Genomic DNA, 26,352 nt, shown 5'->3' with positions numbered 1-26,352 from the left:
GTAAATTCAGACACCGTCACAACCACCGCAGTCTTTACCTGGCACAGTAACAGTGTTTAGTCTCTGTACATGATAACAAACACCTGAAGAACAACCTGCAGTCTACTCATAACCAAAAGGACAATTTCTACTGACCAAAAGATTTTATATTGAATTATCTATTTATTATTTGTATAATTTGTATTGTAAGTTTTGACTTGTAATTCAACAATAACATTATTTTATTACCACTATATGTCAGGAATACTGAAAATGATTTATAAGGTTAAAGAAGCTTTAAGAAGGTAAATAAGTGTGAATTTAAAATGTGTTTGTGACTGACAGACTCCCTCTTCATCAAACTGTCATCATCATCATCATCATCATCAGACATTCAGACAGTCTGAGGGATCAGACCTTCGTCTTCATCATCATCAGACATTATAACAGTCTGAGGGATCAGACCTTCTTCATCATCATCATCATTAGACATTCATACAGTCTGAGGGATCAGACCTTCATCATCATCATCAGACATTATAACAGTCTGAGGGATCAGACCTTCATCATCATCATCAGACATTATAACAGTCTGAGGGATCAGACCTTCATCATCATCATCATACATTCAAACAGTCTGAGTGATCAGACCTTCATCATCATCATCATCATACATTCAAACAGTCTGAGTGATCAGACCTTCGTCTTCATCATCATCATACATTCAAACAGTCTGAGTGATCAGACCTTCGTCTTCATCATCATCATACATTCAAACAGTCTGAGTGATCAGACCTTCGTCTTCATCATCATCATACATTCATACAGTCTGAGGGATCAGACCTTCATCATCATCATCATCAGACATTCATACAGTCTGAGGGACCAGACCTTCATCATCATCATTGTTGGGGACCAGCCAGGATGACAAAGTTCAGACTGTGTCCCTTTGGAGAACCATGACAAAAGACTCTTAATCCCAGCATGCCTTGCAGGTACTCCCAGAATGCTTTGCCACACCTAACACACCTTGTTCTTCCTCTTTCACACGTCGTCTGGAGACGTCCGGAGAGACCCCTCTGCTTCCTGTTTCACAGCACGACTCTCTTTGTTTAAATGTTTTGGCGCGCAACTAACCCAAGGCCCAATTCCGAGCTCAGATCATCCATTTGAACGCATCTCCAAGAAGAGCGTCATATTTCTCCCGTATTAAAACGGTATTGCGAGAGACCGTAAGGATTACGTCTCGTTCTGTCCTATAAAGAAAGGACATCCACGGAGATCACCTCGCTCGACGGAGGACACCACGGCCCTGCTCAAACCCTGGGACGCGTCGCCATCACCATACCACTGCAGGGAGACGGCTGCAGACCGTCCCCAGGACCCCTTTCCTTCCTTCATCAACCGCGGACAAAGGGTTACAAGTGAGGCTTAGCTAGGTCTGGGCAGTTAGATATAGAGAGTGTGTTTAATTATTATTGTGAAACGGTGATAAAATTTGCTTGGTATTTGACCACTGTGTCTTAGGTTTTATGAGAGTAAAACCTCTTTTGTTTTCTTTATTTGGGCCGCTGCATCCTGTGTGTTTCTCTGTGAACTCTCGTGTCATAACCGGGTAATAGACTCATTATCAGAAAGACTAGTGTGAACGCCGTCGGATACACATCCGGGCACTGGCTTCTGGTGGTGAAGTAAACTATACTCTGCTCTCTCTCTCTCTCTCTCTCTCTCTCCCTTTACGCATTCACACAAGCACCAATCGGCAGACACACATACAGAGATCTGTGGTTTTTCAGACGCTGCAGAGACATAGATCAGGTAGAGACAGAGTTAAACTCGGTCTCTAGACAATAGACCAGTACAATAAAGTTAATTATTCATGTTAATTTGACAACTAAATTTTACGTTATAAAACCCAATCTAATCGTTGGTCAGGTATTTGCTCCTGAAAACCCCAACAATGTTCATGATGAGTCCTCTATGCACACCAAAGTTAGCCATGGAGTGCCTCAAGGATCAGTGCTTGAACCGATTCTCTTTACATTATATATGCTTCCTCTAGGTCAGGGGTGTCAAACTCCAGTCCTCGAGGTCCAGATACTTCAGACTGTTAGATGTCTCCCTGCTCGGACGCAACTGAATCCAATGAGTGACTCGTTATCAGGTTTCTGCAGAGCTACACATTGACAACACATTGGTTTAAAGCAGGTGTGTTAGAGCAGAGAGACATCTAAAAGTCTGAGGAAGCCGGCCCTCGAGGACTGGAGTTTGACACCTGTGCTCTAGGTAGTTTTATGAGAAAACAGTCCATAAACTTTCATTGCTATGCAGATGATACTCAGCTCTACATATCAATGAAGCCAGAAGACACCAACCAGCTTCGTAAACTAGAAGCCTGCCTCAAGGACATCAGGACCTGGATGACCAGAAACTTCTTGCTGCTCAACTCAGACAAGACTGAAGTTATAGTGATTGGACCCAAGAACCTTAGAGAGACTTTCTCTGCCGATATGACGCCCTTAGTAGTATTAGCGTAGCCTATAGTACCACAGTTAGGAACCTAGGAGTTCTGTTTGATCAGGATATGTCCTTTGATTCATACATTAAACAAATTTCAAGGACAGCTTATTTTCACCTTGGTAATATCTCTAAGATCAGACAGATCCTGTCACAAAATGATGCTAGTTCATGCGTTTGTTACCTCCAGGTTGGAATACTGTAATTCTTTTTTAGCAGGGTGCTATGGTAAATCTCTAAAGACCCTTCAACTCGTCCAAAACGCTGCAGCTCGTGTTCTGACTAGAACAAGGAAAAGGGACCACATTACTCCTGTATTGGCTTCTCTCCATTGGCTCCCTATAAAATCTAGAATAGAATTTAAAATCCTTCTTCTCACCTACAAAGCTCTGAACGGTCAGGCACCATCCTATCTTAACTCATTCCCGCCATTGACGGAATTTTTCGTCAATTGGTGTTTTCAGTGAAATATGATAGGGGGCGCTCTGACGGATGTTGTGAAAAAGTTACAGGACTGTGGGGTCAAAAACCAACAAACAAGACCACCCGCGGGAAAGTAGAGAAAAAAAACAAACATTTTCTTCGTCTTTATTTTCCAGCGGGCGGAGTTCGATCAGTCTGTATGTGAGTTTGACGCGCGTCAGTAAACATTAGCCGTATAGATATGAGATAAAAGCTCTTGAACAGTACAAACATGCCGGCGCCAGCAAGGAGATATTTGGCTGCGGAAGCTACAGAGTTAATTATCGATACAGACTCTGATAATTCATTTTTTGACGTTTGTGAAACTGATCTGGATGAAGGCAGCAGCGGCGACAGCGAATGGAGGGATTCGGGACGTGTAAGAGGTAAGATATGATCACGTTATTTTTTGATTTACCGTGATAGCATACGCATCTGATAACGTGACGTCGAAATAACATATCCCTCAGTTTTGTACATAAGCTATGTACCAAACGAATTTTTGACGGACTTTTTATTGTAATTTCCAGACAAAGAGTCCAGGTCTCCAAGATCCAGGTCTCCAAGGTCCAGACATACACGTAGGTGCAAGAGGTGAGTCATGATAACATATTTTATTTTGTTTGATAGTATTACTTGGATTGTATGATTATTAGATACTACAAGACAAGAGCATCTGTTAATTTGTGAGAGATAAAAAGAAATAATTTAGCTTTCATTTTGTACACAAACTATTTACCAAATGAATATTGGTATTAGGGATGCTCGATATTGGCTTTTCTCCCGATATCCGATATTCCGATATTGTCCAACTCTTTATTTCCGATACCGATATCACCGATACCGATATATGCAGGCTTTTTACATCAAAACTGTTAGGTAACAACAACATAAAATATCTCCTGTGGAATTAACACATTATGCCTAATTTTATTGTGATGCCCCACTGGATGCATATGTGAATGAAACATGGCTTTCCAAAGGTACACACTGAGAAAAATAAGAGAACAACTTAAATGATGGAAAAAAGTGCCATATTTATTTAGTGTTAGAGAGAAACCTCAACAACAAACAGCCTCAAACAACACCACAGACAATATAAAAGAAAAAGGAAGAGGCATATCTTCAGTCCATTAGTTGTAAACAAACATAGTCAATGAATGACTGGCCATAACTTGTCAAATACTACTACTGTAACGCCCTGCTCTCTGGTCTTCCTAAAAAGAATATTTCATGCCTACAACTCTTACAAAATTCAGCAGCTCGTGTCCTGACGAAGACCAGAGGGCGGGCTCACATTACTCCGGTTTTAGAATCACTGCATTGGCTCCCCGTGTCTTTCAGGATCGATTTTAAGGTTCTTTTAATGGTTTTTAAGTGTATTAATGGTCTTGGGCCTTCTTATCTGTCAGAATTGCTTTTACCATATGAGCCTTCGCGGTCCCTGCGCTCCTCCGGCAGAGGTCTTTTAGTCATCCCAAAAGTCAGGACACACACCCACGGCGAGGCATCCTTCAGTTTTTGCGGCCCTCGCCTCTGGAACAGCCTGCCGGAGGACCTCAGGGCCGCAGAGAACGCTCATATTTTTAAGAGCAGGCTCAAGACCCACCTTTTTAGTCTAGCTTTTAAATAATATTTATTCATTTTATCTGTTATGATTTTAGCATATTACTTATCTCTTACCATCATTCTATTGGTTTTAGCTTTATTCAGTCTATTGTTTGGCCTCATTTTAAAGTTTTATGTATTTTACGTTTCTTGCCAGTGTTTCCTCCGAGGGAGCCCTCTGTGTCGGGAGCGGTGGAGGGCTGTGGCTGCCTGGGCGCCGCCCTGCGGTGTCTGGGTGGAGGTCAGGGGTCTCGGCCCCGCCTCCCCTGGGCACCCTGTGATGGTGCCCCTGATGGCCGCGGCCGATCTGCCGCTCTCGATGCAGACGGCTCCTCTTTGGCGTTTACTTACCTGGTTCATCCGTACTCAGCCTTCTGTCCATACCATTGATGCTGGTGTGTGTGCATGTGTGTGTATGTGAGTAGGTCTGCGTGTGTGTGTTGGAGCGTGGGGTGACTGTGAGCATGACTGTGAGTGTGATACTGTCTGTATGCGTGGGGGATGGGGGGAGGGTGGGAATGATTTTAATGTGATTTTAATGTGATGTTAACATGTAAAGCACTTTGTGCTACTTTTAAAAGTATGAAAAGCGCTTTATAAATAAAGTTTGATTTGATTTGATTTGATGAAATAATATACTCAAACTGGGCTCAATCTCTTTTAAGAGTAACAAAATCCTCTCTCCTGATGCCTCCAGTACTCCAAAGGGCATCCTTTCGAGGGGATGGCTTCTCCTAGGTATGCATGCACCTAAAGAAAGAATAAAAAAGACAGGGAATAAATATATAATAGAATTCCTCCATTTCTTTAATAGAAATTCTATTATTTATTTTTCTTTGAAGCACTGACAGCCAAATGGTTATTGTATTCATTGCATGTAATGTATATTTTTAATGTGACGCACTCAGCACAGCAGATTTAGTTTGATGATTAGAGTTAATCAATTACTCACCTGCGCTGTCTCGCTTGTAGGTGCTTGAGCTGCAACTTCATTCTCTGCAAGGATTTCTTGGTAAATGTCCCGCAGGTTCGAGCCTTCTTAGGTGGGCAGTCCTGGTCCTCCCGGCCTGGGTCATCTGCACTTCCACCAGCAGCCTCTCCATTGCTGCCACATTGTTTTTTCTCAGTTGACTCTTTAAGCGACAACTGTGTGGTTTTCTTTGGTTTCGGCTGTTGCTTCTCTTCATCACTTTGCTGCGCAAATGTAGCATGCAACTCCGCGTGATTCTTCTTGACATGGGTTATTAAAATTGATGTATTAAAGGAAGACACCTTGTTTCCTCATTCACCGGGTGAGCTAACTTGTTAGCTACGAGTCCAGCGTGTTGTATTTGTTGTTGTTTAACGTCATCAAGCGTCATCATGCTGTGTTCATGCAGACTCGGAAATTCCAATATCGGTTCCAATATCGGTTGTAAAAATCCGATACCGATATTTCCAAATATTACATTTTTAAGTCAATATCGGCCGATAATATCGGCCCTCCGATATTATTGGACATCCCTAATTTGTATGACATTTTACTGTCATTTTACACACAGATTCAAGGGATTCAAGATCCAGGTGTCCTTTATACAGACCTGCCCAAGGTGAAAGAGGTAAGATATGATATGAAGAGGCCGAAAAATAACGTTCCTCTCTTTGTGCACATCACACTGTTGAATAAAAAAAGTTGTCATTCTAATTATTTACAGGTCGATCACAGCAAAGAGGCAGAGGTCGGATCTGTGGCGTGGTGGAGGTCAAGTACCTGGTGACCAAGCAAGAGGCTCTGTAAACCAGCCAGGTGCAGGTCCTGGTCCAGGTAATCTGATGTGGAAAGAAATGAACTGGCAGCCAAAAGACTTTCCTTTTCACTGAGAATCCTGGACCTCTAAATGATGCTGCTGCTCTTGATCATATCATTTGTACGCCTGACCTTGAAATGTACTGGTCTACAGATGACATTTTGGCCACCCCCTACTTCAACAAGGTCATGTCCCGCAACCGGTTTGAAATCATATGGAGATTTCTACACTCCAATGATTATGAATCAAGGCCAACAAATAGCACTGACAGGTTGTACAAAGTCTGCCCTGTCTTATATTACCTTATATCTAAATTCAGTGAAATGTATCAACCTAACACCAACATTTGCATTGATGAGGGTATGCTTCTGTGGCGTGGACGGCTAGCGTTCAGGGTGTACAATCCCCAAAAACCTGTCAAATATGGGTTCAAATCCTACATCCTTTGTGATTCTGACACAGGGTACCGTTACAACATGAAACCCTATTGTGGAGAAGGCACTTCCGTCTCTCTTCTTGATCAGGTTTTTGTTCATGTTTTATTATTGAAAATAATAATATTTAAGTGTTTGTAAAAACAAAGTATTTCTGAGTGTATAAGAGAAGGAACATTTATAACATAGTTTGTAAATTGTCACATTCCGAGTAGGTAGGAAGCAGGAGGAGGACCCAATTGCAGAAAAACAAAAAAATTATTTAACAAAAGGCAGCCTCAAAATCAAAAGGCAAAAACACAAAACAAAAACTTACTCCACACGAAATCCAAAAGGCAGGGAACAAACGATCAACGACAGACTACAACTACTCACGACAAACTGGGAAAGACAAAGGACAATGACAATGAACCGACAAGAAACTCAGGCAAACACAGAGACTAAATAGACAAGGGGTAATCAGACACAGGTGATACTAACGAGACAGGTGAGGAACATCAGGGTAATCACAAAGGCGGGAAACACAAGGAACAAAAAACACAAGACCAGAACACTGAGGACAAGTACAAAGTAAAACCTGACAATGAAAAGACATTAACTAACAACTGCAGACCTTCAGGCATACAGGCCTTAGTCAGTTCTGGTGGACGACCCGGAGGCCGAACAAACACAGGGGAAAGTTCTGGGGGACAGCCGGGAGGCCGAGCAGGAACGGGAGAGAGTTCAGGTGGGCGATCAGACATGGCAGACAGTTCAGGCGAGCAGCCGGGTAACCGGCCAGTGAAGAGCAGGACTTCCTCCAAGGGCCCAGGAGCCAGCCCGATCACAGACGAAGGAACATCTGGCGTCGGCCGGACCACAGAGAAGGAGACATCAGGCGTCGGGAGGACGTCAGGCATCGACTGGGCCGCCGAGGAAACGTCGTTGAACGTCGACCGGACTGCCGAGGGAAGCTCAGGCATCAGCCGGACCGCAGAGGAGACGTTGTCGGGCATTGGCCCGAATGCCGAGGGAACCTCAACTTGATGCCGACGGCGTTCAGCAGGCACGGGGACAGGAAGCTGACAACGCTCTGCCGAAGCTGGTGGCAGACGGCGTTCAGCAGGCACGGGGACAGGAAGCTGACAACGCTCTGCCGAAGCTGGTGGCAGACGGCGTTCAGCTGGAACGGGAACAGGAAGCAGACGGCGCTCTGCCGGAACAGTGTAGCGTAACTTAAGGGTGTATTAAATTGGGCGCCAGACAGACCACTAAGTCCGTCAATACATTATATGAAAGTAAATTAAAGCACACTACGAAGCAAAATTAAATCAAGTTGAAATCCATATATTTAACACAAATTCAGGACAAACAAACATTTCATTCTTTGGGTAACTTTTGAAACACAACATAACCAACAATGTCCCAACACTTTGGGGTTTTATAACCCTCAAAAAACAGTCCAAAGTTTATGTCCGTTCAAAAAATGAAAAATACATTAATGAAGCAAAAGGAGCTTGAGAGCTGAGAGGGTGTGTGTGGGAGTGTGTGTGTGGGTATCTTATAGTGGGTAAAAAGGAAGGGGAGCCTGGTTTGGGAAAACAGGGGAAGTCTGGAGATGAGGTAGGAGAGAGAGGGGGGGGATATCACCTGTCCAGGGTTTTTTGGAGTAGAGAGGTTGAGTTGACAGTCGTCTTCTCCCAGTCATTTAAACATGAATTGATCCATGCCGACTGGATCATGCAGATCCCTGCCCTCAACAATCCCAGTAGAACCCACAGTGGTTGAAAGATCCAGAGAACCAAGGCAAAAAACTCCAAAAGTTCAGCACCTCCACAAAAACATTAAAGGGCTTTACCTCCTTTCCACCTTTCTCCTTTCTTCTCCACTGTCTGTCTCTTTTTTCCTGTTTTCACTCTCACCTTTCCCCAGGTGCAATCACTCCTAATCTTCTTCCCTCCAAGACACGCCCCTTTTTTCCCCTTTCCACTCTCACACCTTTCCCAGGTGCAATCACTCCTAATTTTCTTCCCTTCAATGACACGCCCCTTTTTTCCTCTGCTGTGCAGCAGGTTGCCTCTGCACCCTGACTGCTACAACAGGGACAGGAAGCAGACGGCACTCTGCCGGAACAGGGACAGGAAGCAGACGGCACTCTGCCGGAACAGTGTAGCGTAACTTAAGGGTGTATTAAATTGGGCGCCAGACAGACCACTAAGTCCGTCAATACATTATATGAAAGTAAATTAAAGCACACTACGAAGCAAAATTAAATCAAGTTGAAATCCATATATTTAACACAAATTCAGGACAAACAAACATTTCATTCTTTGGGTAACTTTTGAAACACAACATAACCAACAATGTCCCAACACTTTGGGGTTTTATAACCCTCAAAAAACAGTCCAAAGTTTATGTCCGTTCAAAAAATGAAAAATACATTAATGAAGCAAAAGGAACTTGAGAGCTGAGTGGGTGTGTGTGGGAGTGTGTGTGTGGGTATCTTATAGTGGGTAAAAAGGAAGGGGAGCCTGGTTTGGGAAAACAGGGGAAGTCTGGAGATGAGGTAGGAGAGAGAGGGGGGGGATATCACCTGTCCAGGGTTTTTTGGAGTAGAGAGGTTGAGTTGACAGTCGTCTTCTCCCAGTCATTTAAACATGAATTGATCCATGCCGACTGGATCATGCAGATCCCTGCCCTCAACAATCCCAGTAGAACCCACAGTGGTTGAAAGATCCAGAGAACCAAGGCAAAAAACTCCAAAAGTTCAGCACCTCCACAAAAACATTAAAGGGCTTTACCTCCTTTCCACCTTTCTCCTTTCTTCTCCACTGTCTGTCTCTTTTTTCCTGTTTTCACTCTCACCTTTCCCCAGGTGCAATCACTCCTAATCTTCTTCCCTCCAAGACACGCCCCTTTTTTCCCCTTTCCACTCTCACACCTTTCCCAGGTGCAATCACTCCTAATTTTCTTCCCTTCAATGACACGCCCCTTTTTTCCTCTGCTGTGCAGCAGGTTGCCTCTGCACCCTGACTGCTACACTCTCCCCTGCTGGATGAAAAAAAAAAAAAAAAAAAGAACTTTTCTTCTCTTTAGTTGATTTTTTTTTTCTTTTTTTTTTTTTTCATTTGCTTGGTTTCCTACAGGACTTATTCTTCAAAGCCAAAAAACTCCTCATCCCCTGACGAGTCTTGGAGAATGTCGACAATCCTTTGCCTCTCCTGTTTATCTACATCTTCCGCACAGGGATAGAACTGTTTGAGATTGCAGACATTTACTGTTCGGATGTCGTGACCAGTCTCTTCCATTACCACTTGGTAATTTAGCGGTCCGAGCTTTGTTGTCACTCTGTATGGGCCTTTCCATTTTGCAGCCAATTTAGCCATGAATTTGTCTTTTGCACAGGACTGGGGAAAGTTTCTGACCCACACTCTGTCCTTTGGTTTATACTTAACATCTCTCCTTGTTTTATTATAGTTCCTCAACTGCCGTTTCTGTGCCTTCTCCACACTGTCCTTAACACTAGCATGAAGCTGTGTCAACTGATGGACAACATCATATCCTGCTGTGTCTGGCTTTAGCACATCTCTTTGCAGAATTTTATCCATTGGACTTTTTAACTTCCTCCCCAGTTGCAACTCGGCTGGTGAAACTCCTGTCGTTTCATGAACTGCAGAATTCACTGCAAACCGGAATTCTGAAATAAACTTATCCCAGTTCTTATGATTGTCTTCCACGTATGATGCAATCATGCTTTTTAATGTACGATTTATGCGTTCCGTCAAGTTTGTCTGAGGATGGTATGCTGTGGTGAGCTTAGGTATTACTGTCCATTGCGCACAGACTTCCTTAAAGACAGAGGAAACAAACTGTGACCCTCTGTCAGACAAGATGTAATCTGGAACACCCCATCTGGAGACCATTTCTTTTCGAAGAATTTTTGCAATGTTCTACGCTGTGGAGACTCTGAGAGGGAAGAGTTCCACCCATCGGGTGAAGTAGTCCACAAATACCAACAGATACTCATTTCTTTCAGGGCTCCGAGGTAGGGGACCCATTATATCAACTCCCAACATTGAATTGGGTCTTGTCACCACTGTTTGTTGTAGTTTCCCTGCAGGTTTTCTGTTATCTGCTTTTAGGCGCTGGCAGGTCAAACAACATTTCACATATTGTTTAACATCTCTCCACAATCCAGGCCAAAAAACAACCTCTTGAAGTCTTTGGTAGGTTTTGAAGATTCCCAGATGGCCACTCAGCGGGATGCTATGGAAAGCATTCAGCATGTGAGGAATTAAGCTCTTCGGAATGAAGATGCGGTAGTGGTATTGATTGTCATTCAGATATTTTTTGAAATACACTTTGTCTTCCAAGATGGCATAATTTGAATCCAAGGCTGCATTTTCTGCTAAATCTTGAAAGATTTTCTCAATTTCTGGATCTTTGTGCTGTTCTTCCCAAATCGTGTCAAGAGTCACTGGAAATGTATCCACATTTTTTTTACTTGCTACGAGATTACAGACTCCACAGGTAGGTATCCTAGAGAGAGCATCAGGCACAACATTCAATCGTCCTTTTCGATACTCAATAACAAAGTCAAATTTCTGCAATCGTAGAGCCCATCTGATTAGACGGCTGGTAGTTTTGGTGGAACTCAAAACCCACTGTAGAGCAGAATGATCAGTGACAACTGTAAATAGTTTTGGTTCAAGGTAATGTTGCCATCTTTCCAAAGCCCAAATCACTGCAAGGCATTCCTTTTCGGTTGCCGAGTAGTTTCGTTCAGCTTGGTTCAGAGTTCTACTAGCATATGCAAGCACTTCCTCTGTATTTCCCTCCCATTTTTGAGTTAGGACTGCTCCAAGTCCTGTCTCACTGGCATCCGTATAAACAATGAATGGAAGCCTGAGGTTTGGATGACCTAAAATGGGAGGAACAATCAGACTGGCTTTCAACCGTTCATAAGCAGTTTGACACTCTTGACTCCAGTGGAATTTTGTTCCTTTCTTTTTGAGAGAATTTATTGGCTCGGCTATTTTGGAGAAGTCTGGTACAAATCTGTGATACCATCCGGTGAGCCCAAGAAATCGCTGTACCTCCTTTAGATTTTTAGGTACCGGATAGGTCTGGACAGCTTTGATTTTGTCTGGATCAGCAGAAATCCCTTGACCACTGACAATATGACCCAGGAATTTCAGTTCCTGTAAGCAGAATCTTGATTTCTTTAGGTTGATTGTCAGTCCAGCATCGTTAAGTTTCTCCAACACCTTCTGAAGATCCTTCAAATGCTGAGACACAGAAGAAGAATAGATAATAATGTCGTCTAGGTAGACCAGACAAATCATTCCTCTCAAATCTCCCAAGACGGTTTCCATCAACCTATGAAAGGTAGCGGGTGCATTTTTGAGACCGAAAGGCATCACATTGAAGTGGCACAACCCAAAGGGGGTGATAAAAGCAGTTGCATCCTTGCTACTTGGATCCATAGGTACCTGCCAGTAACCACTATTCAGGTCTATTGTAGAAAAGATTGCAGCACCGGACAGTGATTCCAGGATTTCATTAATGTTTGGAAGAGGGTAAGCGTCAGTTTCTGTGACAGCATTGACTTTTCTAAAGTCAACACAAAATCTGTGTCCACCATCTTTCTTTGGTGGCAGAACAACTGGAGAAGCCCATCCTGAATGAGAAGGCTCCACTACACCCATTGCCAACATCTCTTGCAATTGTTCTTTTACAATTGCTTGTTTGACTGGAGACATACGGTAAGGCTTTTGCTTGACAGGTAGTTTACTGGTATTATATATCTTGTGTTGCAGAACCTCCGTTCTTCCTGGTTGATGTGTACAAACTTCATGATTTGACTCCAGTAATTCTAGCAGTTGTTGTTTGTCAGGGTCTGTTATGTGGGCACTGGTTACAACAAGTTGGATATAATCTGCAACCTCCAGACGCTCAGGTTCCCGATAGAGTTGTGGAGGAGGGACCGAGCTGATCAAAGAGACACTTTTCAAATTTTTCTTACTCCTCCCCTTTCTTTCTTGATTTTGTTTCTGTTGGATTTGGATCATTTCTGGTAGGCGGGCACCGCCAGGCTGAAAAGGGTAGACGACTGAGGGGTTGGACTTGAAACTGTAAACCATATCTATGACATTTATTTGCATTCCACTAAGAAACAAATAATCCAGTCCGAGGACAACACCATAAGCAAGGGCTTTAGGGGCCAGCACTGCAGCTGGTAAGGTGGTTATTTTCCCATGGATATCAGTTCCTATTTCATTCCACCCAAGTGGGTTTGCTTCCTCACCATTAGCTAAGTACAGGGGACCTGATAACCAGGGCTGAAGGTCACTCCTAGCTCCTCCAAGCTCCATCCAAAGGTACTCATGGATAAGAGTATAGCTCGCTCCTGTATCCACTATGGCTTTTCCCCGCCATGTTCCTATTGTAAGGGGTACCACAAGTTGTTCAGGTTTAACGAAACGTCCCAGGGGATGGTTGTGGTTGTTAGGTTCAAGACCCTTGTTTTCTTGTTTGGGTTGTTTGGGTTCTCCAGATGTTACAGCTGACATAGAAATATTGCGAGAAAATCCAGTGTTCTGAGATGGTCGAGAGGCATGTTTGTTTTGGGCACCATTTGATACATTTTTGGAGGGGTTAGGCATAGTTAATTTATAGTTTGGACATTGACCAGGTGGGTGTTGACCATTGCATCTCCAGCATAGCACGGGATTTTCGACGGGGTTGTTGTAGACAGGTTTCGGATTTTTGTGAGACACACCTAGACTTTTGATGTGTGCCTTTTGATTGTATTCTTGTTGCTGTTCAAAGTCTTTTTCAAGTTGATGACCAAGCCGCACAAGACTGTCAACATCGCTTACTCTACCTCTGAGTTGGCTCGCAAGGTAGGGTCTGATACTTTTCAAAATCATCTTAACGATGGAAGACTCAGGGAGAGAGGAATTCCACCTTTTACACAGTGCTCTGAAAGAAAAAGCAAAGTCCCGTATGCTTTCTTCTTCTCCTTGTTTTCTATTTCTTACTCGTTCCGCCAACTCGTCCTCATAATCTTCAGCAAGAAAGGCCGACTGAAAAGCTGTTTCAAACTCCTCCCATGTGTTTACTCTGCACTTAGCTATTTCCCACCAGTCTCGGGCTGTACCATGAAGAACCGTTCTGAAAGTTGCTAAAAGATCGGCATCAGATAATGGTTGCAGAGCAAGAAAATCACGACATTTAGACAAATAATTTAAAGGATCTGGGTCATCATGAGGTTTCCCATAGGTTGGAAACATTAATTTGATATGATCCCTTTTATGATGGTGGAAGATCTTGATGTTGTTTTATCTAAGTGGGATTCCTTTTTGTTTGAATCAACACTTACAGGGTGCAGACAAAGTTAAGAATCAGGTTTTTGTTCAAGATCAGTCCGTGTTCTTCCATGATCCCATTTCTGTTCCTTTAAACTGGTTTCCAACTGTTCCACCTTTGTAGAAAGCCTGTTTATCTGTGTTACACAGTAGTCGATCCCTTTATTTAAGTTACCATTATTGTCTTGCACATTTTTATGTATTGTGCGCACATCTTGTTGCATTTCCACTTGTAGTTGTTCCATCATGAACCGGATCTCGGACAAAAGAGAGCTTTTAGAATTTTTCACTTCCTCCGTGATCACAGTTTTAAAACCTTTTATCATCTGATCCATTTGAGTTTCAATTCTTTCAGTGGTGGTGGTTATAGTGGAGTTAAGATGTGAGGAGTGATATTTGTTTTGGTCCACTAAGGTTTGGATTTGATCCTTAGTTTGAGTTTGACGTTCATCAACACACTTTATCAGTTTTTTCATCTCCTTGTCTTGGTCCTCCATTTTTTCCATAATTTTCTTCCATGTATCCTGAGTTTTTACAGCCATTTGATTCCATCCTTTTGCAGGTGTTTCAAGCTCCCCAGGTAAGCCACAATGAGACATTGAACCAGAAGATGAAGATAGGAGGGTCTCTTTTCTACCCTCTGCTGGTGGTGGAGCAGTCCAGTATTGTGGATTTTGAGGAAGCACTGTTTCATGCTCCCAAACCAAGGATTGAACTGAAGTATTGAGTTGCTCTGGTGGAGGAAAAGGAGAAAACTGTACCTTTGGTAATGCTTTGGGCAAGAAAACTTGGGCAGGGGTTTGGAAATATGTTTGATTTGGTGCTTGTATGTTTACGGGAGTATGAATATTAGGTGCTTCAGGTGTCTCTATATCAAAAGAAACCGTACCATGAAGAAGTGCAGACTGATTAAATTCAGCCATTATTTACCCCATAAAGCAGTACAGTACCTCAATGCATATCCCTGGAAAACACACCTTTCAAAGCTTGATTAAATTCCCCAAACCCCACATTATATGCAAAACCAGCAGTTAATCAGAGACATCATCATGATTGTATTTCAAAAGGGAAATATGAACGAGGTCACACATACAAAAGGAAAAGAAAATCATCATTAATAGCAGTCGGGCCCCACATTGGGCGCCATTTCTGTAGCGTAACTTAAGGGTGTATTAAATTGGGCGCCAGACAGACCACTAAGTCCGTCAATACATTATATGAAAGTAAATTAAAGCACACTACGAAGCAAAATTAAATCAAGTTGAAATCCATATATTTAACACAAATTCAGGACAAACAAACATTTCATTCTTTGGGTAACTTTTGAAACACAACATAACCAACAATGTCCCAACACTTTGGGGTTTTATAACCCTCAAAAAACAGTCCAAAGTTTATGTCCGTTCAAAAAATGAAAAATACATTAATGAAGCAAAAGGAGCTTGAGAGCTGAGTGGGTGTGTGTGGGAGTGTGTGTGTGGGTATCTTATAGTGGGTAAAAAGGAAGGGGAGCCTGGTTTGGGAAAACAGGGGAAGTCTGGAGATGAGGTAGGAGAGAGAGGGGGGGGATATCACCTGTCCAGGGTTTTTTGGAGTAGAGAGGTTGAGTTGACAGTCGTCTTCTCCCAGTCATTTAAACATGAATTGATCCATGCCGACTGGATCATGCAGATCCCTGCCCTCAACAATCCCAGTAGAACCCACAGTGGTTGAAAGATCCAGAGAACCAAGGCAAAAAACTCCAAAAGTTCAGCACCTCCACAAAAACATTAAAGGGCTTTACCTCCTTTCCACCTTTCTCCTTTCTTCTCCACTGTCTGTCTCTTTGTTCCTGTTTTCACTCTCACCTTTCCCCAGGTGCAATCACTCCTAATCTTCTTCCCTCCAAGACACGCCCCTTTTTTCCCCTTTCCACTCTCACACCTTTCCCAGGTGCAATCACTCCTAATTTTCTTCCCTTCAATGACACGCCCCTTTTTTCCTCTGCTGTGCAGCAGGTTGCCTCTGCACCCTGACTGCTACAACAGGGACAGGAAGCAGACGGCACTCTGCCGGAACAGGGACAGGAAGCAGACGGCACTCTGCCGGAACAGGGACAGGAAGCAGACGGCACTCTGCCGGAACGGGGACAGGAGGCAGACAGCGCTCTGCTGGAACGGGGACAGGTAGCAGACAGCGCTCTGCCGGAGCTGGTGGCAGATGGCGCTCTGCTGGAACAGGGACAGGAAACGGACGGGGCTCTGCCGGAACAGGAACAGGAAGCAGACGGGGCTCTGCCGGAACAGGAACAGGAAGCAGAGGCTCTGAGGCACCATGAGGCTGAAGCCTGGACTGAGGCCTGAGTTGTGGTCTGGGTTGAGGACTAGGCCGAGGCCTGGACCTGGCCTGAAGCCTGAGCCGAGGCTTTGTGGAGCCTTCTGGCTCCAAGTACAAGTCCATTAAAAAGTCCACCAGAGCATCAGAGGATATGGAGTCCGGACACCGTGTTGCCCGGCCTTGTCTCCTCCTACCTCTTGTACCAGGGAAAAAAGCAAGTCTTGTCCCATCCCAGGGAGAAGGGTTATTTAAACAAAAATCTTCTGCTGGGTCCATTTCTGGTCGGTTCATTTTGTCACGTTCCGAGTAGGTAGGAAGCAGGAGGAGGACCCAATTGCAGAAAAATTAAAATTTATTTCACAAAAAGCAGCCTCAAAATCAAAAGGCAAAAACACAAAACAAAAACTTACTCCACACGAAATCCAAAAGGCAGGGAACAAATGATCAACGACAGACTACAACTACTCACGACAAACAGGGAAAGACAAAGGACAATGACAATGAACCGACAAGAAACTCAGGCAAACACAGAGACTAAATAGGGTACGTCTCACTTTTCTTATTTGCAGTCTCCTCGGTCCTCGGTCCTCGGCCGAACCAGAAGTAGTTCCAAAGCCGCCATGTTGAGGATCGTCCCAAAGCTCTAATAGCGAACGGAGGAGCGATGACCGAGGAGACACGAGAGCTGACTTCACGGAAGTCTTTTCACTGACAGACACGCCCCCTTCTCGTATATCACTCACTGATTGGACGCTGCACAGGATCAGACTTCAGTGAAACTTCTCAACATGAGTAGAGTTTAATACGGGAGAAAAGACGGACATTAAAAAGACGCTAAACGGAGCGTGGGACATTTAAACAGATGATGAACATCAGTGAGTTTGTAAAGAGTCGCTCTGTGATGAGCTGGGATTAAAAAGAGTCTGATGAAGAGGAGTCCGTTTTATATTCTCACTTATTTATCTTCTGAACGTTTCATCATTTAGATTCTAATCAATCATTTTCAGTATCCTGACATAAATATGTTTATAAAATACAGAGTTGGTTGTCTAAATACAGGCTAGGTTAAGTCCAAACTGTTTAATAATAATCAATAATTATAGACAATTCAAAATGAAATCTTTTAGTCAGTAGAAACTGTCCTTTTGGTTTGAAACAGACTGCAGGTTGTTCTTCAGGTGTTTTTTTTTATCAGGTAAAGACACTAAACACTGTAACTGTGTTTGATTAGAAATAATACAGTGTGTGTTTGTGTGGACATAAACAGCTGTTCGGCTGATTGACAGCTGAATGTGATCAGCTGATGTCGCGTCATGTGACGCTGTCGAGGAAACGACGTCTCATGTGTCTTAAAGCTGATTTCCTCGGTCCTCTCTCCTCGGCTTCGTTTCCTCCGTGCATCTCTGGTGGGCGGGGCTAAGACGCAAGTGGAGGAGACAACTCGGAGGACACTCGGTGCAAATAAGGGAACTGAGAAAGGCCCTAAATAGACAAGGGGTAATCAGACACAGGTGATACTAACGAGACAGGTGAGGAACATCAGGGTAATCACAAAGGCGGGAAACACAAGGAACAAAAAACACAAGACCAGAACACTGAAGACAAGTACAAAGTAAAACCTGACAATGAAAAGACATGAACTAAAACAAGATATTACAAAATTAAACTGGAAACACGTAAAACAAGACTAGGAAACATTATACACCAAACTAAGAACCTGAAAACACAAGTAACAGGAAAACAAGCCTACAGACAACATAGAAGAACACAAGGATACACTGAAACACACTAAGGACTAAAGTAAACCACACTAGGAATCATACATACACAGAACACGAGGGAAACAATGAACAGGATTAAATACAGAACAAAACCAAACCATGACAGTAAATGTTGTAGTGCTACACTATTCAAAGAAAATGTATAATTTTATGTACTCATTTTTGTTTATTTTAGTTATTTATTTTAAAATATAACTGTAGTTGTCAAATGAAAGCAAGAAGAATCAAAATGTAAACTCAAAATAATTTTTTTCTTGAAAATAAGTGTGTTTTACAAAAGTGCTGTTTTCTCAGCTTTTTGTCCAGAATGTTGTTTTTTGTGAAAATGGCCGATATTCAAGTGCTGATAAAAAAAAAGATTGAATAAAGTTTGAATAAAATATTTTTTTGTATATGAAAGCAGAGGCTCTGATCTTTCTTTTGATGTATTCAATATTTACATATTCAAAGAACAAAATATTCTGTGGGTCTTGAAAGATTGGTGAAAATGGTGAAAAAGGCTGGCGCTGGCTGGCAACCAATCTAGAATTCTCTGGCGGGGAAAGAGTAAAGAAACAAAGCTGTCATTTCATGTGAGGAATAAGGAAAACAGTTACACACAATAGCTATTTGTGATCAAGCTGTGTTATAATTTCAATACATGTGACTTTCAGAATATATTAATTTTAAATATCTTAAAAAGTATATTCATACAAAAATACTCTTGCATGATGTACATGATATAATGCTGATTTTACTTAAAGATGTAATTAAATACATGTCACGGACAGGCAGGCAGAAAACAGGGGAGGAGGAAAACAAAAATGATTTATTTTAACTAAAGAGGCAAAAACAAAAACTCACTCAAAATAAATTCAAAACGTCCCAAAAACAAAGTTTATCCAAAGAAGCAGGGCAACAAATGACGGGCTCAGACAAGGCATGACACTCACACAGACAGACTAGCTACTAACAATCTACAATGACAACAGGTGGGAAGGAACGCAGACACTAATCAGACAGGTGAGGACAATCAGACAGCAGGGAACACTGAGGACAAGTACAAAGTAAAACCTGACACTCAAAACACAACCTAAACCAGATGCTACAAAATGAAAAAGGAAACACTTAAAACTAGACGAAGAACCTTAAAACACAAGTAACACAGGAAACAGACTTACAGACAACATAGAAGGACACAAGGAAACACACTAGGAATCACACATACACAGAACACAAGAGAAAGAATGAAAACTAAAACAAGATGAAATACAGAAACACAGATATCATTGACAACATTGAACACATTGAGCAGTTTATACAAAGTTTAGTTTTGCTTAATCTACTTGACAAAATTAAGTTAATCTCACTTGGATTTTATTTATCATGTAAAAAAGATAATTCAGTTCAAACAAAGAACGATATTGCTTGATCAACATAAATAAATTGTGCCTTATTTTTTTAAGGCGATCTACAGGAATATTTTTTTATCAGAGTGTGTGTGTGTGTGTGTGTGTGTGTGTGTGTGTGTTTCCATATCTTTTCCATGTGCACTGATAAACATCCAACTTAAGAAAATGAAGGCAACTTTTTGCACAATTTATTTATGTTGATCAAGCAAGATCACTCTGTTTGAACTGAATTTTTTTTAAAAATCCAAGTGAGATAAACTTAATTTTGTCAATTTTTTCCTTATTACTCACATGAAGTAATAGTTCTTTTTTTAAAGTTGCATTTTCTATTAATCAAGTATTCTTTAAGCTGTATCTGAACTGATTATGACAGAAACACTTCATAAGACAGAACGTTGGTGTTTCCCAGGGTGTGGATCAAATAAAATAAAGAGCAAGGAAAAAAGCATTTCTTGTATCAGAGATAGACACTTTTGACCACATATTTATTTCTAAACATACAAAGTGCATGGTGAACATCTCAACAGTCTGTCCTATCAGACACAAAATCTAAAGCCAATCACGCTTGTTCACTCACTTTGTTAAGAAACAAACGTTTTATGAAATGGCTTAAATACAACTGTGAGCAACCACTTTAAATTTAAGAATCAACAATGAATTAATAACATTTTCAGGACATGAGATAGCCAAGCTGTTTTTCCTCTAAAGAAACATTATGGAAGAAAATTAACAAGAATTTTTCATTACAAAACAAGAACAGTGGAACCTGAGAAAGTGCAGCATAAAACCAAAAAAGAAAAGGGGTCACTCAAACCCTCAACCTTCAAAGAAGCGCGTGTGGCTTTCAGGCATGAAGACCTTGGAGGACGTTCTTTTGTTCCCATCCTCCTGCTCGAGGAAGATCTTTAAAGACCTGGAAGGTGTACTTCAGTTTGTTAGGGTGGCTCAGTTCCAGGGCATAGATGAAGCCCATAAGAAAAGCACAAGCATGAGCCACACTGGAAACTCCAGAAACTACCTCAGCTATTTATATTTGTTTATATTTATCTATTTATATTTGTTTATATTTACATTTAGCTTCTCTCCAGGACTCAATGCTGTTGTCCTCTAACAAAATACAGAGGAAGATTCATTCTCATATTAAAAAAGTTTCAGGACATGATGTCAGTCCAAGGTGTTTCACCTTTGCTCTGTAATTCCCACGTTTGTATTTCAAGCTATTGTGCCAACTATATCAAGCATTGAAGGACACTGGGTGTCTCAAACAACGTGCTCCCTTTGTGCCTGAGAAAGACAGGCGGTGCAGGCACAGATGGTCTGTCCAGATTGTTGGATTGTTGTGAAGGGCTCCATCCTTCTTGAGAGCTTCATTGGCAGCTTGTAGAATAAGCTCAGTGCCAAGGGAGAAGGTACGTAGCTCAAACTGAGCAGGCCAAGACTCAGAACGAAGGGAAGAGGCACTTCCTGGAGAACGCAAAATAATGGTGTGACTGGATGCAGCAGAACAAGAACCTGCTTTCTCTGATCAATCAGCACAACTGCTAGCAAAGCTGTCTTGGATTCCTTTGACAATCTGAGAATCCTCAATGGTTAAGATGGTCTCTGGTTCCACAAGACTTTGATCCTGTCTATCTCGTTAGTCTGAAGAAGAGTAAATAACTGTCCATCAAAATCTTGGTCCTGGAACTGCAAACTCAAATCTTGCTCGATAGCAAATGTGTCTGGAACAATAATCTTTAATTCATCCACAGTTTGGGAGATTCCAGATGGCAAGGAAAGTTTGTGAATGTCTTGTCTCAGTATGTCATGAAGTCTAGCAGACATATTGAGGCTGTAAAGGAAGGAACAGGAGAAGAGATAAAGTTACTGCTACATATTACAGAGAAAAAAAATAACTTTCATGATTTTAAGTGGTAAACACAGCATAATGAATTGACCCAATGCTTACAGAAGTAGTAATTAATTAAGCACTGCTTAATGAGTGAGTAATTTTGATCAATTAAAATTTCATGAACTATCAAGTTGAACTAGACTGCTCAGAACTGAAACTTCAAATCAGTTTAAAAATCATGTGTGTGACTTTTCAGGGAGAAAAATGGCTGACATTTGAGAGTGGTGTTATTTCCTTTTTTGATCTTTAGAACTTTTACAACCATCTGAAATACTAACTTATGACAGTGAATAGAGAATTAAACAAATGAAAACATTTCAATATATACTATGTGTTGTGAAACCAGAGTGTCAACTCACTAGTGTTGACCGGTTTATTTGCGAAACATGGAATGTGGGATGGATCCTGAGTGCAGGAGGAAGTCTGAGACGTACGGCTGAGGGGTTCACTATCTCCAAGACCTCATAGGGACCAATGAACCGAGGAGCCAATTTTCTAGAGGAAACGCTAAGGGGAATGTCTTTGGAGTTCAGCCAGACCCTTTGACCTGCCGTGTAAGTAGGTGCCCTGTGGCGGTCAGCCAACCTACGATTCCGTTCCCTAGTCCTCAATAATGCAGCTCGTGTCTCCCTCCAGGTCCTGCGTAACCGTCGCAGGTGACTTTGGACGGAGGAGACGTTAATGTCTTGTTCCTGACTGGGAAATAACGGGGGTAAGTATCCAAGAGTGACTTGAAAAGGTGCCATACCTGTGGCTGAGGATGTGTGGGAGTTGTAAGCGTATTCAACCCATGACAGGCACTGACTCCATTTATCCGGTCTCTGGGCGCAAACACAACGGAGCATGGCCTCTACGTCCTGATTAGCTCTCTCCGTCTGGCCGTTGGACTGTGGGTGGTATCCCGAAGAGAGGCTCACCGTAGCTCCCAGGGCCTGACAGAACGCTCTCCAGACTTGTGAAGTAAACTGGGGACCTCGATCGGAGACAATGTCAGAGGGAATACCGTGCAACCGAAAGACATGAACTGTGAGTAGTTCAGCGGTCTCGGATGCAGAGGGTAATTTAGGGAGTGAGACAAAATGAGCAGACTTGGAAAAACGATCAACAATTGTAAGTATGACAGTGTTACCTTCTGAGGGAGGTAAACCGGTGATGAAATCCAAAGCAATGTGCGACCATGGTCTGCCGGGAACAGGGAGGGGATGAAGCAGACCCGCTGGCGGACGATGTGAAGCCTTGCTCCGGGCACAAACAGAACACGCTAAAACAAAGTCTTTTATGTCTTTGTTCATAGATGGCCACCAGAAATGTCTCTTTAGAAGATCCGTTGTCCGAGAGACACCCGGATGACATGCTATTTTGGACGAATGTCCCCACTGCAGAACCTGAGAACAGACAACATCAGGAACAAACAAGCAGTTATCTGGGCCCCCACCAGGGTCGGGGTGAGCCCTCAAAGCATTGTGGACAGCTGACTCAATCTCCCATGTCACCGAAGCCACTAGGCAGGATGAGGGTAGAATCATCTCACAAGTCTTAACTGTCTCCTTGTCTTTATCAAACTGCCTAGATAAGGCGTCGGGTTTTATGTTCTTACTTCCCGGTCTGTACGTGACGAGAATTCAGCCTCTTGGCTGTTTGGATGTCGGAGAGGTTCTTGTGGTCGGACCAGACCACAAATGGTGTTTCAGCACCCTCCAGCCAGTGTCGCCACTCCTCCAAAGCGATAGTTTGCGGGAGAAGAAAGCGCACGGATGGAGTTTCTGGTCACTGGAAGACCTCTGAGAGAGGACCGCCCCCACTCCAATGTCTGACGCGTCCACTTCCACGATGAATTGTCTCTGGATGTCTGGTTGCACCAAGATTGGCGCTGATGAAAACCTCCTCTTTAAGTCCAGAAACGCCTCCTGTGCAGCAGGAGACCACAAGAAAGGTTCAGAGAGAGAGGTTAGTCGAGTGAGGGGTGCTACAACCTGGCTGTAGTTCCGGATGAAAAGTCTATAAAAGTTAGCGAAGCCCAAGAATCTCTGCAGCTGCTTGCGAGAAATCGGTGTCTCCCACTCCATGACAGCTTCGATCTTGGCAGGATCCGGTCTAACTTGACCACTTTCCAGAATGTAGCCTAAAAAAGAGACTGAGGGGGTATGAAATTCACACTTCTCAGCTTTCACGAAGAGTTCATTAATAGTCTTTGCAGAACCTTCTGCACATGACCAATGTGTTCCTCCAATGAACGAGAAAAAAATCTAAATGTCGTCTAAATAAACAAACACAGAGTGGTTCAAAAAGTCTCTCAGTACATCATCGATTAAGGCTTGGAACACCGCAGGAGCATTGGTTAAACCAAACGTCATTACGAGGTATTCAAAGTGACCTAGAGGAGAGTTGAACGCCGTCTTCCACTCGTCCCCCTCCTTAATACGAACCAGATGGTAGGCGTTACGGAGATCCAGTTTTGTGAAGATGGTGGCACCCTGAAGAGGTTCGAAAGCGGAGCTGAAGCTGATGAGGGGTAATGGGTATTTGTTTTTCACTGTGATATTGTTCAGACCTCGACAGACGATGCACGGTCGGAGAGTCTTATCCTTCTTATCGACGAAGAAGAAACCAGCTCCGAGTGGAGAAGACGAGGGACGAATAAATCCTGAGTTGAGGGACTCCGTTATGTAGCACTCCATGGCCTCCTTTTCAGGACCTGACAGATTATACAGGCAACTGGTCGGAAACAGGGCACCCGGCAGTAAGTCAATCGAACAGTCGTATGGCCGGTGAGGGGGGAGTGTGAGAGCCCTCTCCTTGCTAAACACCTCTCCCAGATGGTGGTAAACTGAGGGCACCGATGACAAGTCGGGGGGTACTGAAACCTTAGAACCACTAGGAGTCTTACAAGGGGATGATGCTGAAGTTAGGCATTTAGCGTGACAGTACTCACTCCAGCTTGTAATTTTACCCTTGGACCAATTAATCTGTGGATTATGTAGCTGCAGCCAAGGAAGACCTAAGACGATAGGGGCATGAGATGAGGGCATAATATGGAACGTTACATTTTCCCGGTGATTACCTGCTAGCAGCGATGATAGCGGGGCGATCTCACTCACAACCTGGGCTAACGACTGGCCATTTAAAAACTGGTGAGCAGCCTAGTTTAACCGGACAGTTAACCAAGCGGTGTCCCCCTTCGCCACAATAGATACACAATCTATGTTTGGAGCGGCGGTCTCTCTCAGCCGGAGTTAGCCGGCTGCGTCCCAACTGCGTAGGGACTTCTGGTGTAACAACTGAACGAGAAATATCTCTCTGAGTAACACTAGTGTCAGGAAGCGAAAACTCCTTAACAGGGGTTCTACTGGGCTCCTCTCGTTCCCTATCGCGGATGCGGTTATCGATTTTGATAGCCAGAGTTATTAATTCCTGTAAGTTATTCATTTCAGGACGGCCCACCAAACAATCTTTAACCGCCCTGTTTAACCCCTTCGAAAAGATCCCTTGCAGGGCTTGATCATTCCAGACAAACTCTGCTGCTAACGTGCGAAAATCAATGGAGTATTCAGCGACGCTCAGTGAACCCTGGCGAAGGCTGAGAAGCTGATTCCCAGTATCCTTGCGAGCAACGGGATGATCGAAAACAGAGATCATATCCTCGGAAAAACGCTTGTAATCGACATGACTAGTAAGCGGATTGTGCCAGAAAGCCATTCCCCAAGCCCTAGCTCTGCCCGATAGCAACCCCAGAACATAAGCTATCTTGGACCGATCATGATAGGTGAGTGGTTGAGTTTCAAAAACGAGTGCACACTGAAATAAAAAAGCTCTACAATCACCCAACTTTCCGTCGTATCTGTCAGGGGCAGGGACGAACGGTTCACGAGGCTGGGCCTGGCTGGGGGAGGGAACAACAGGGTTAGTAGCAGTCGGTTGAACGGGGTTTAACTGCGCTTCAACACGACTGAGGCTTGTCGATATCACCTGCAGTGACTCGAGCTAACACTAGCCTCTGAATCCCGGTCCGCTGGGTCCATGTTGGCCAGATTATTCTGTTGTGAAACCAGAATAAGACCCAAGCGCGAGACCAAGGAACAGATAAACAATAACAATTTATTATAAACGGGGAAAGTGACACTGGTGACAATATGAGCAAGAGTCCAAGCTCCAAGGTGAGTAGTGCATACAATAATCCAAGTGACTCTCCAACAACCCTAATCCAGCACGCGTGAGGTGAATCCAAAGTGAACACAATGAGACGACAGGACACAAGGGGCAGGTAGGTCTGGACTGGGAGCTGACGAGGAGAGAACAAGAGGAGGGTAAGTACAAGCAAATCACTAGGAACATCAAAATACAAGGGAGCCTGATTTAGAGGTATGATACCACGGAGGGTTGACAATAATCTGGCGCCGGCTGCATGTGGAGAGCCGGCTTAAGAGGAGGAGTTGATGAGTCATGGAATGAGTGACACCTGGGTGTGCAGCTGAAACAAATGTTAATCAAGGGGGAAGGGAGCACACAGGAGGAGAAGACAGACAGGGAAACCAAACAACGAAAGTGCACACTAACAAAAACCCAAATCATAACACTATGTTTACTTAAATACCTATTCTTGTCTGGGAATGTGACGCTTCAAGGGTGACGCATGGCATTCCCTCGACAGTATGCTGCAAGACGTGTAGAGGAAATAACAGGTTCATTCTTGTTGCTGAAGAATTGTCACTTGTCTTGTGGATTCCAATTCGATAGATAGATAGATAGATAGATAGATAGATAGATAGATAGATAGATAGATAGATAGATAGATAGATAGATAGATAGATAGATAGATAGATAGATAGATAGATAGATA

At 43.1% G+C, this 26,352-nt stretch overlaps 1 protein-coding gene and 1 long non-coding RNA gene across 2 annotated transcripts in view; both read left to right on the top strand.

The window, feature by feature from the left end:
• Positions 1–26,352, top strand: part of LOC306826852 (NACHT, LRR and PYD domains-containing protein 12-like) — a 236,219-nt gene that overhangs the window by 73,439 nt on the left and 136,428 nt on the right. The window lies entirely within an intron of this gene.
• LOC306826882 lies at positions 3,419–6,849 on the top strand. The gene is made up of 3 exons (XR_013779538.1): positions 3,419–3,552; positions 6,108–6,164; positions 6,261–6,849. It is a non-coding gene; the product is annotated as an uncharacterized lncRNA (long non-coding RNA).

This window comes from Symphodus melops (assembly GCF_947650265.1).
Source record: "Symphodus melops genome assembly, chromosome: 7".
Taxonomy (NCBI): domain Eukaryota; kingdom Metazoa; phylum Chordata; class Actinopteri; order Labriformes; family Labridae; genus Symphodus; species Symphodus melops.
The sequence above is the reverse complement of the archived record's forward strand: the minus strand, read 5'-3'. Positions and strand labels throughout refer to the sequence as shown.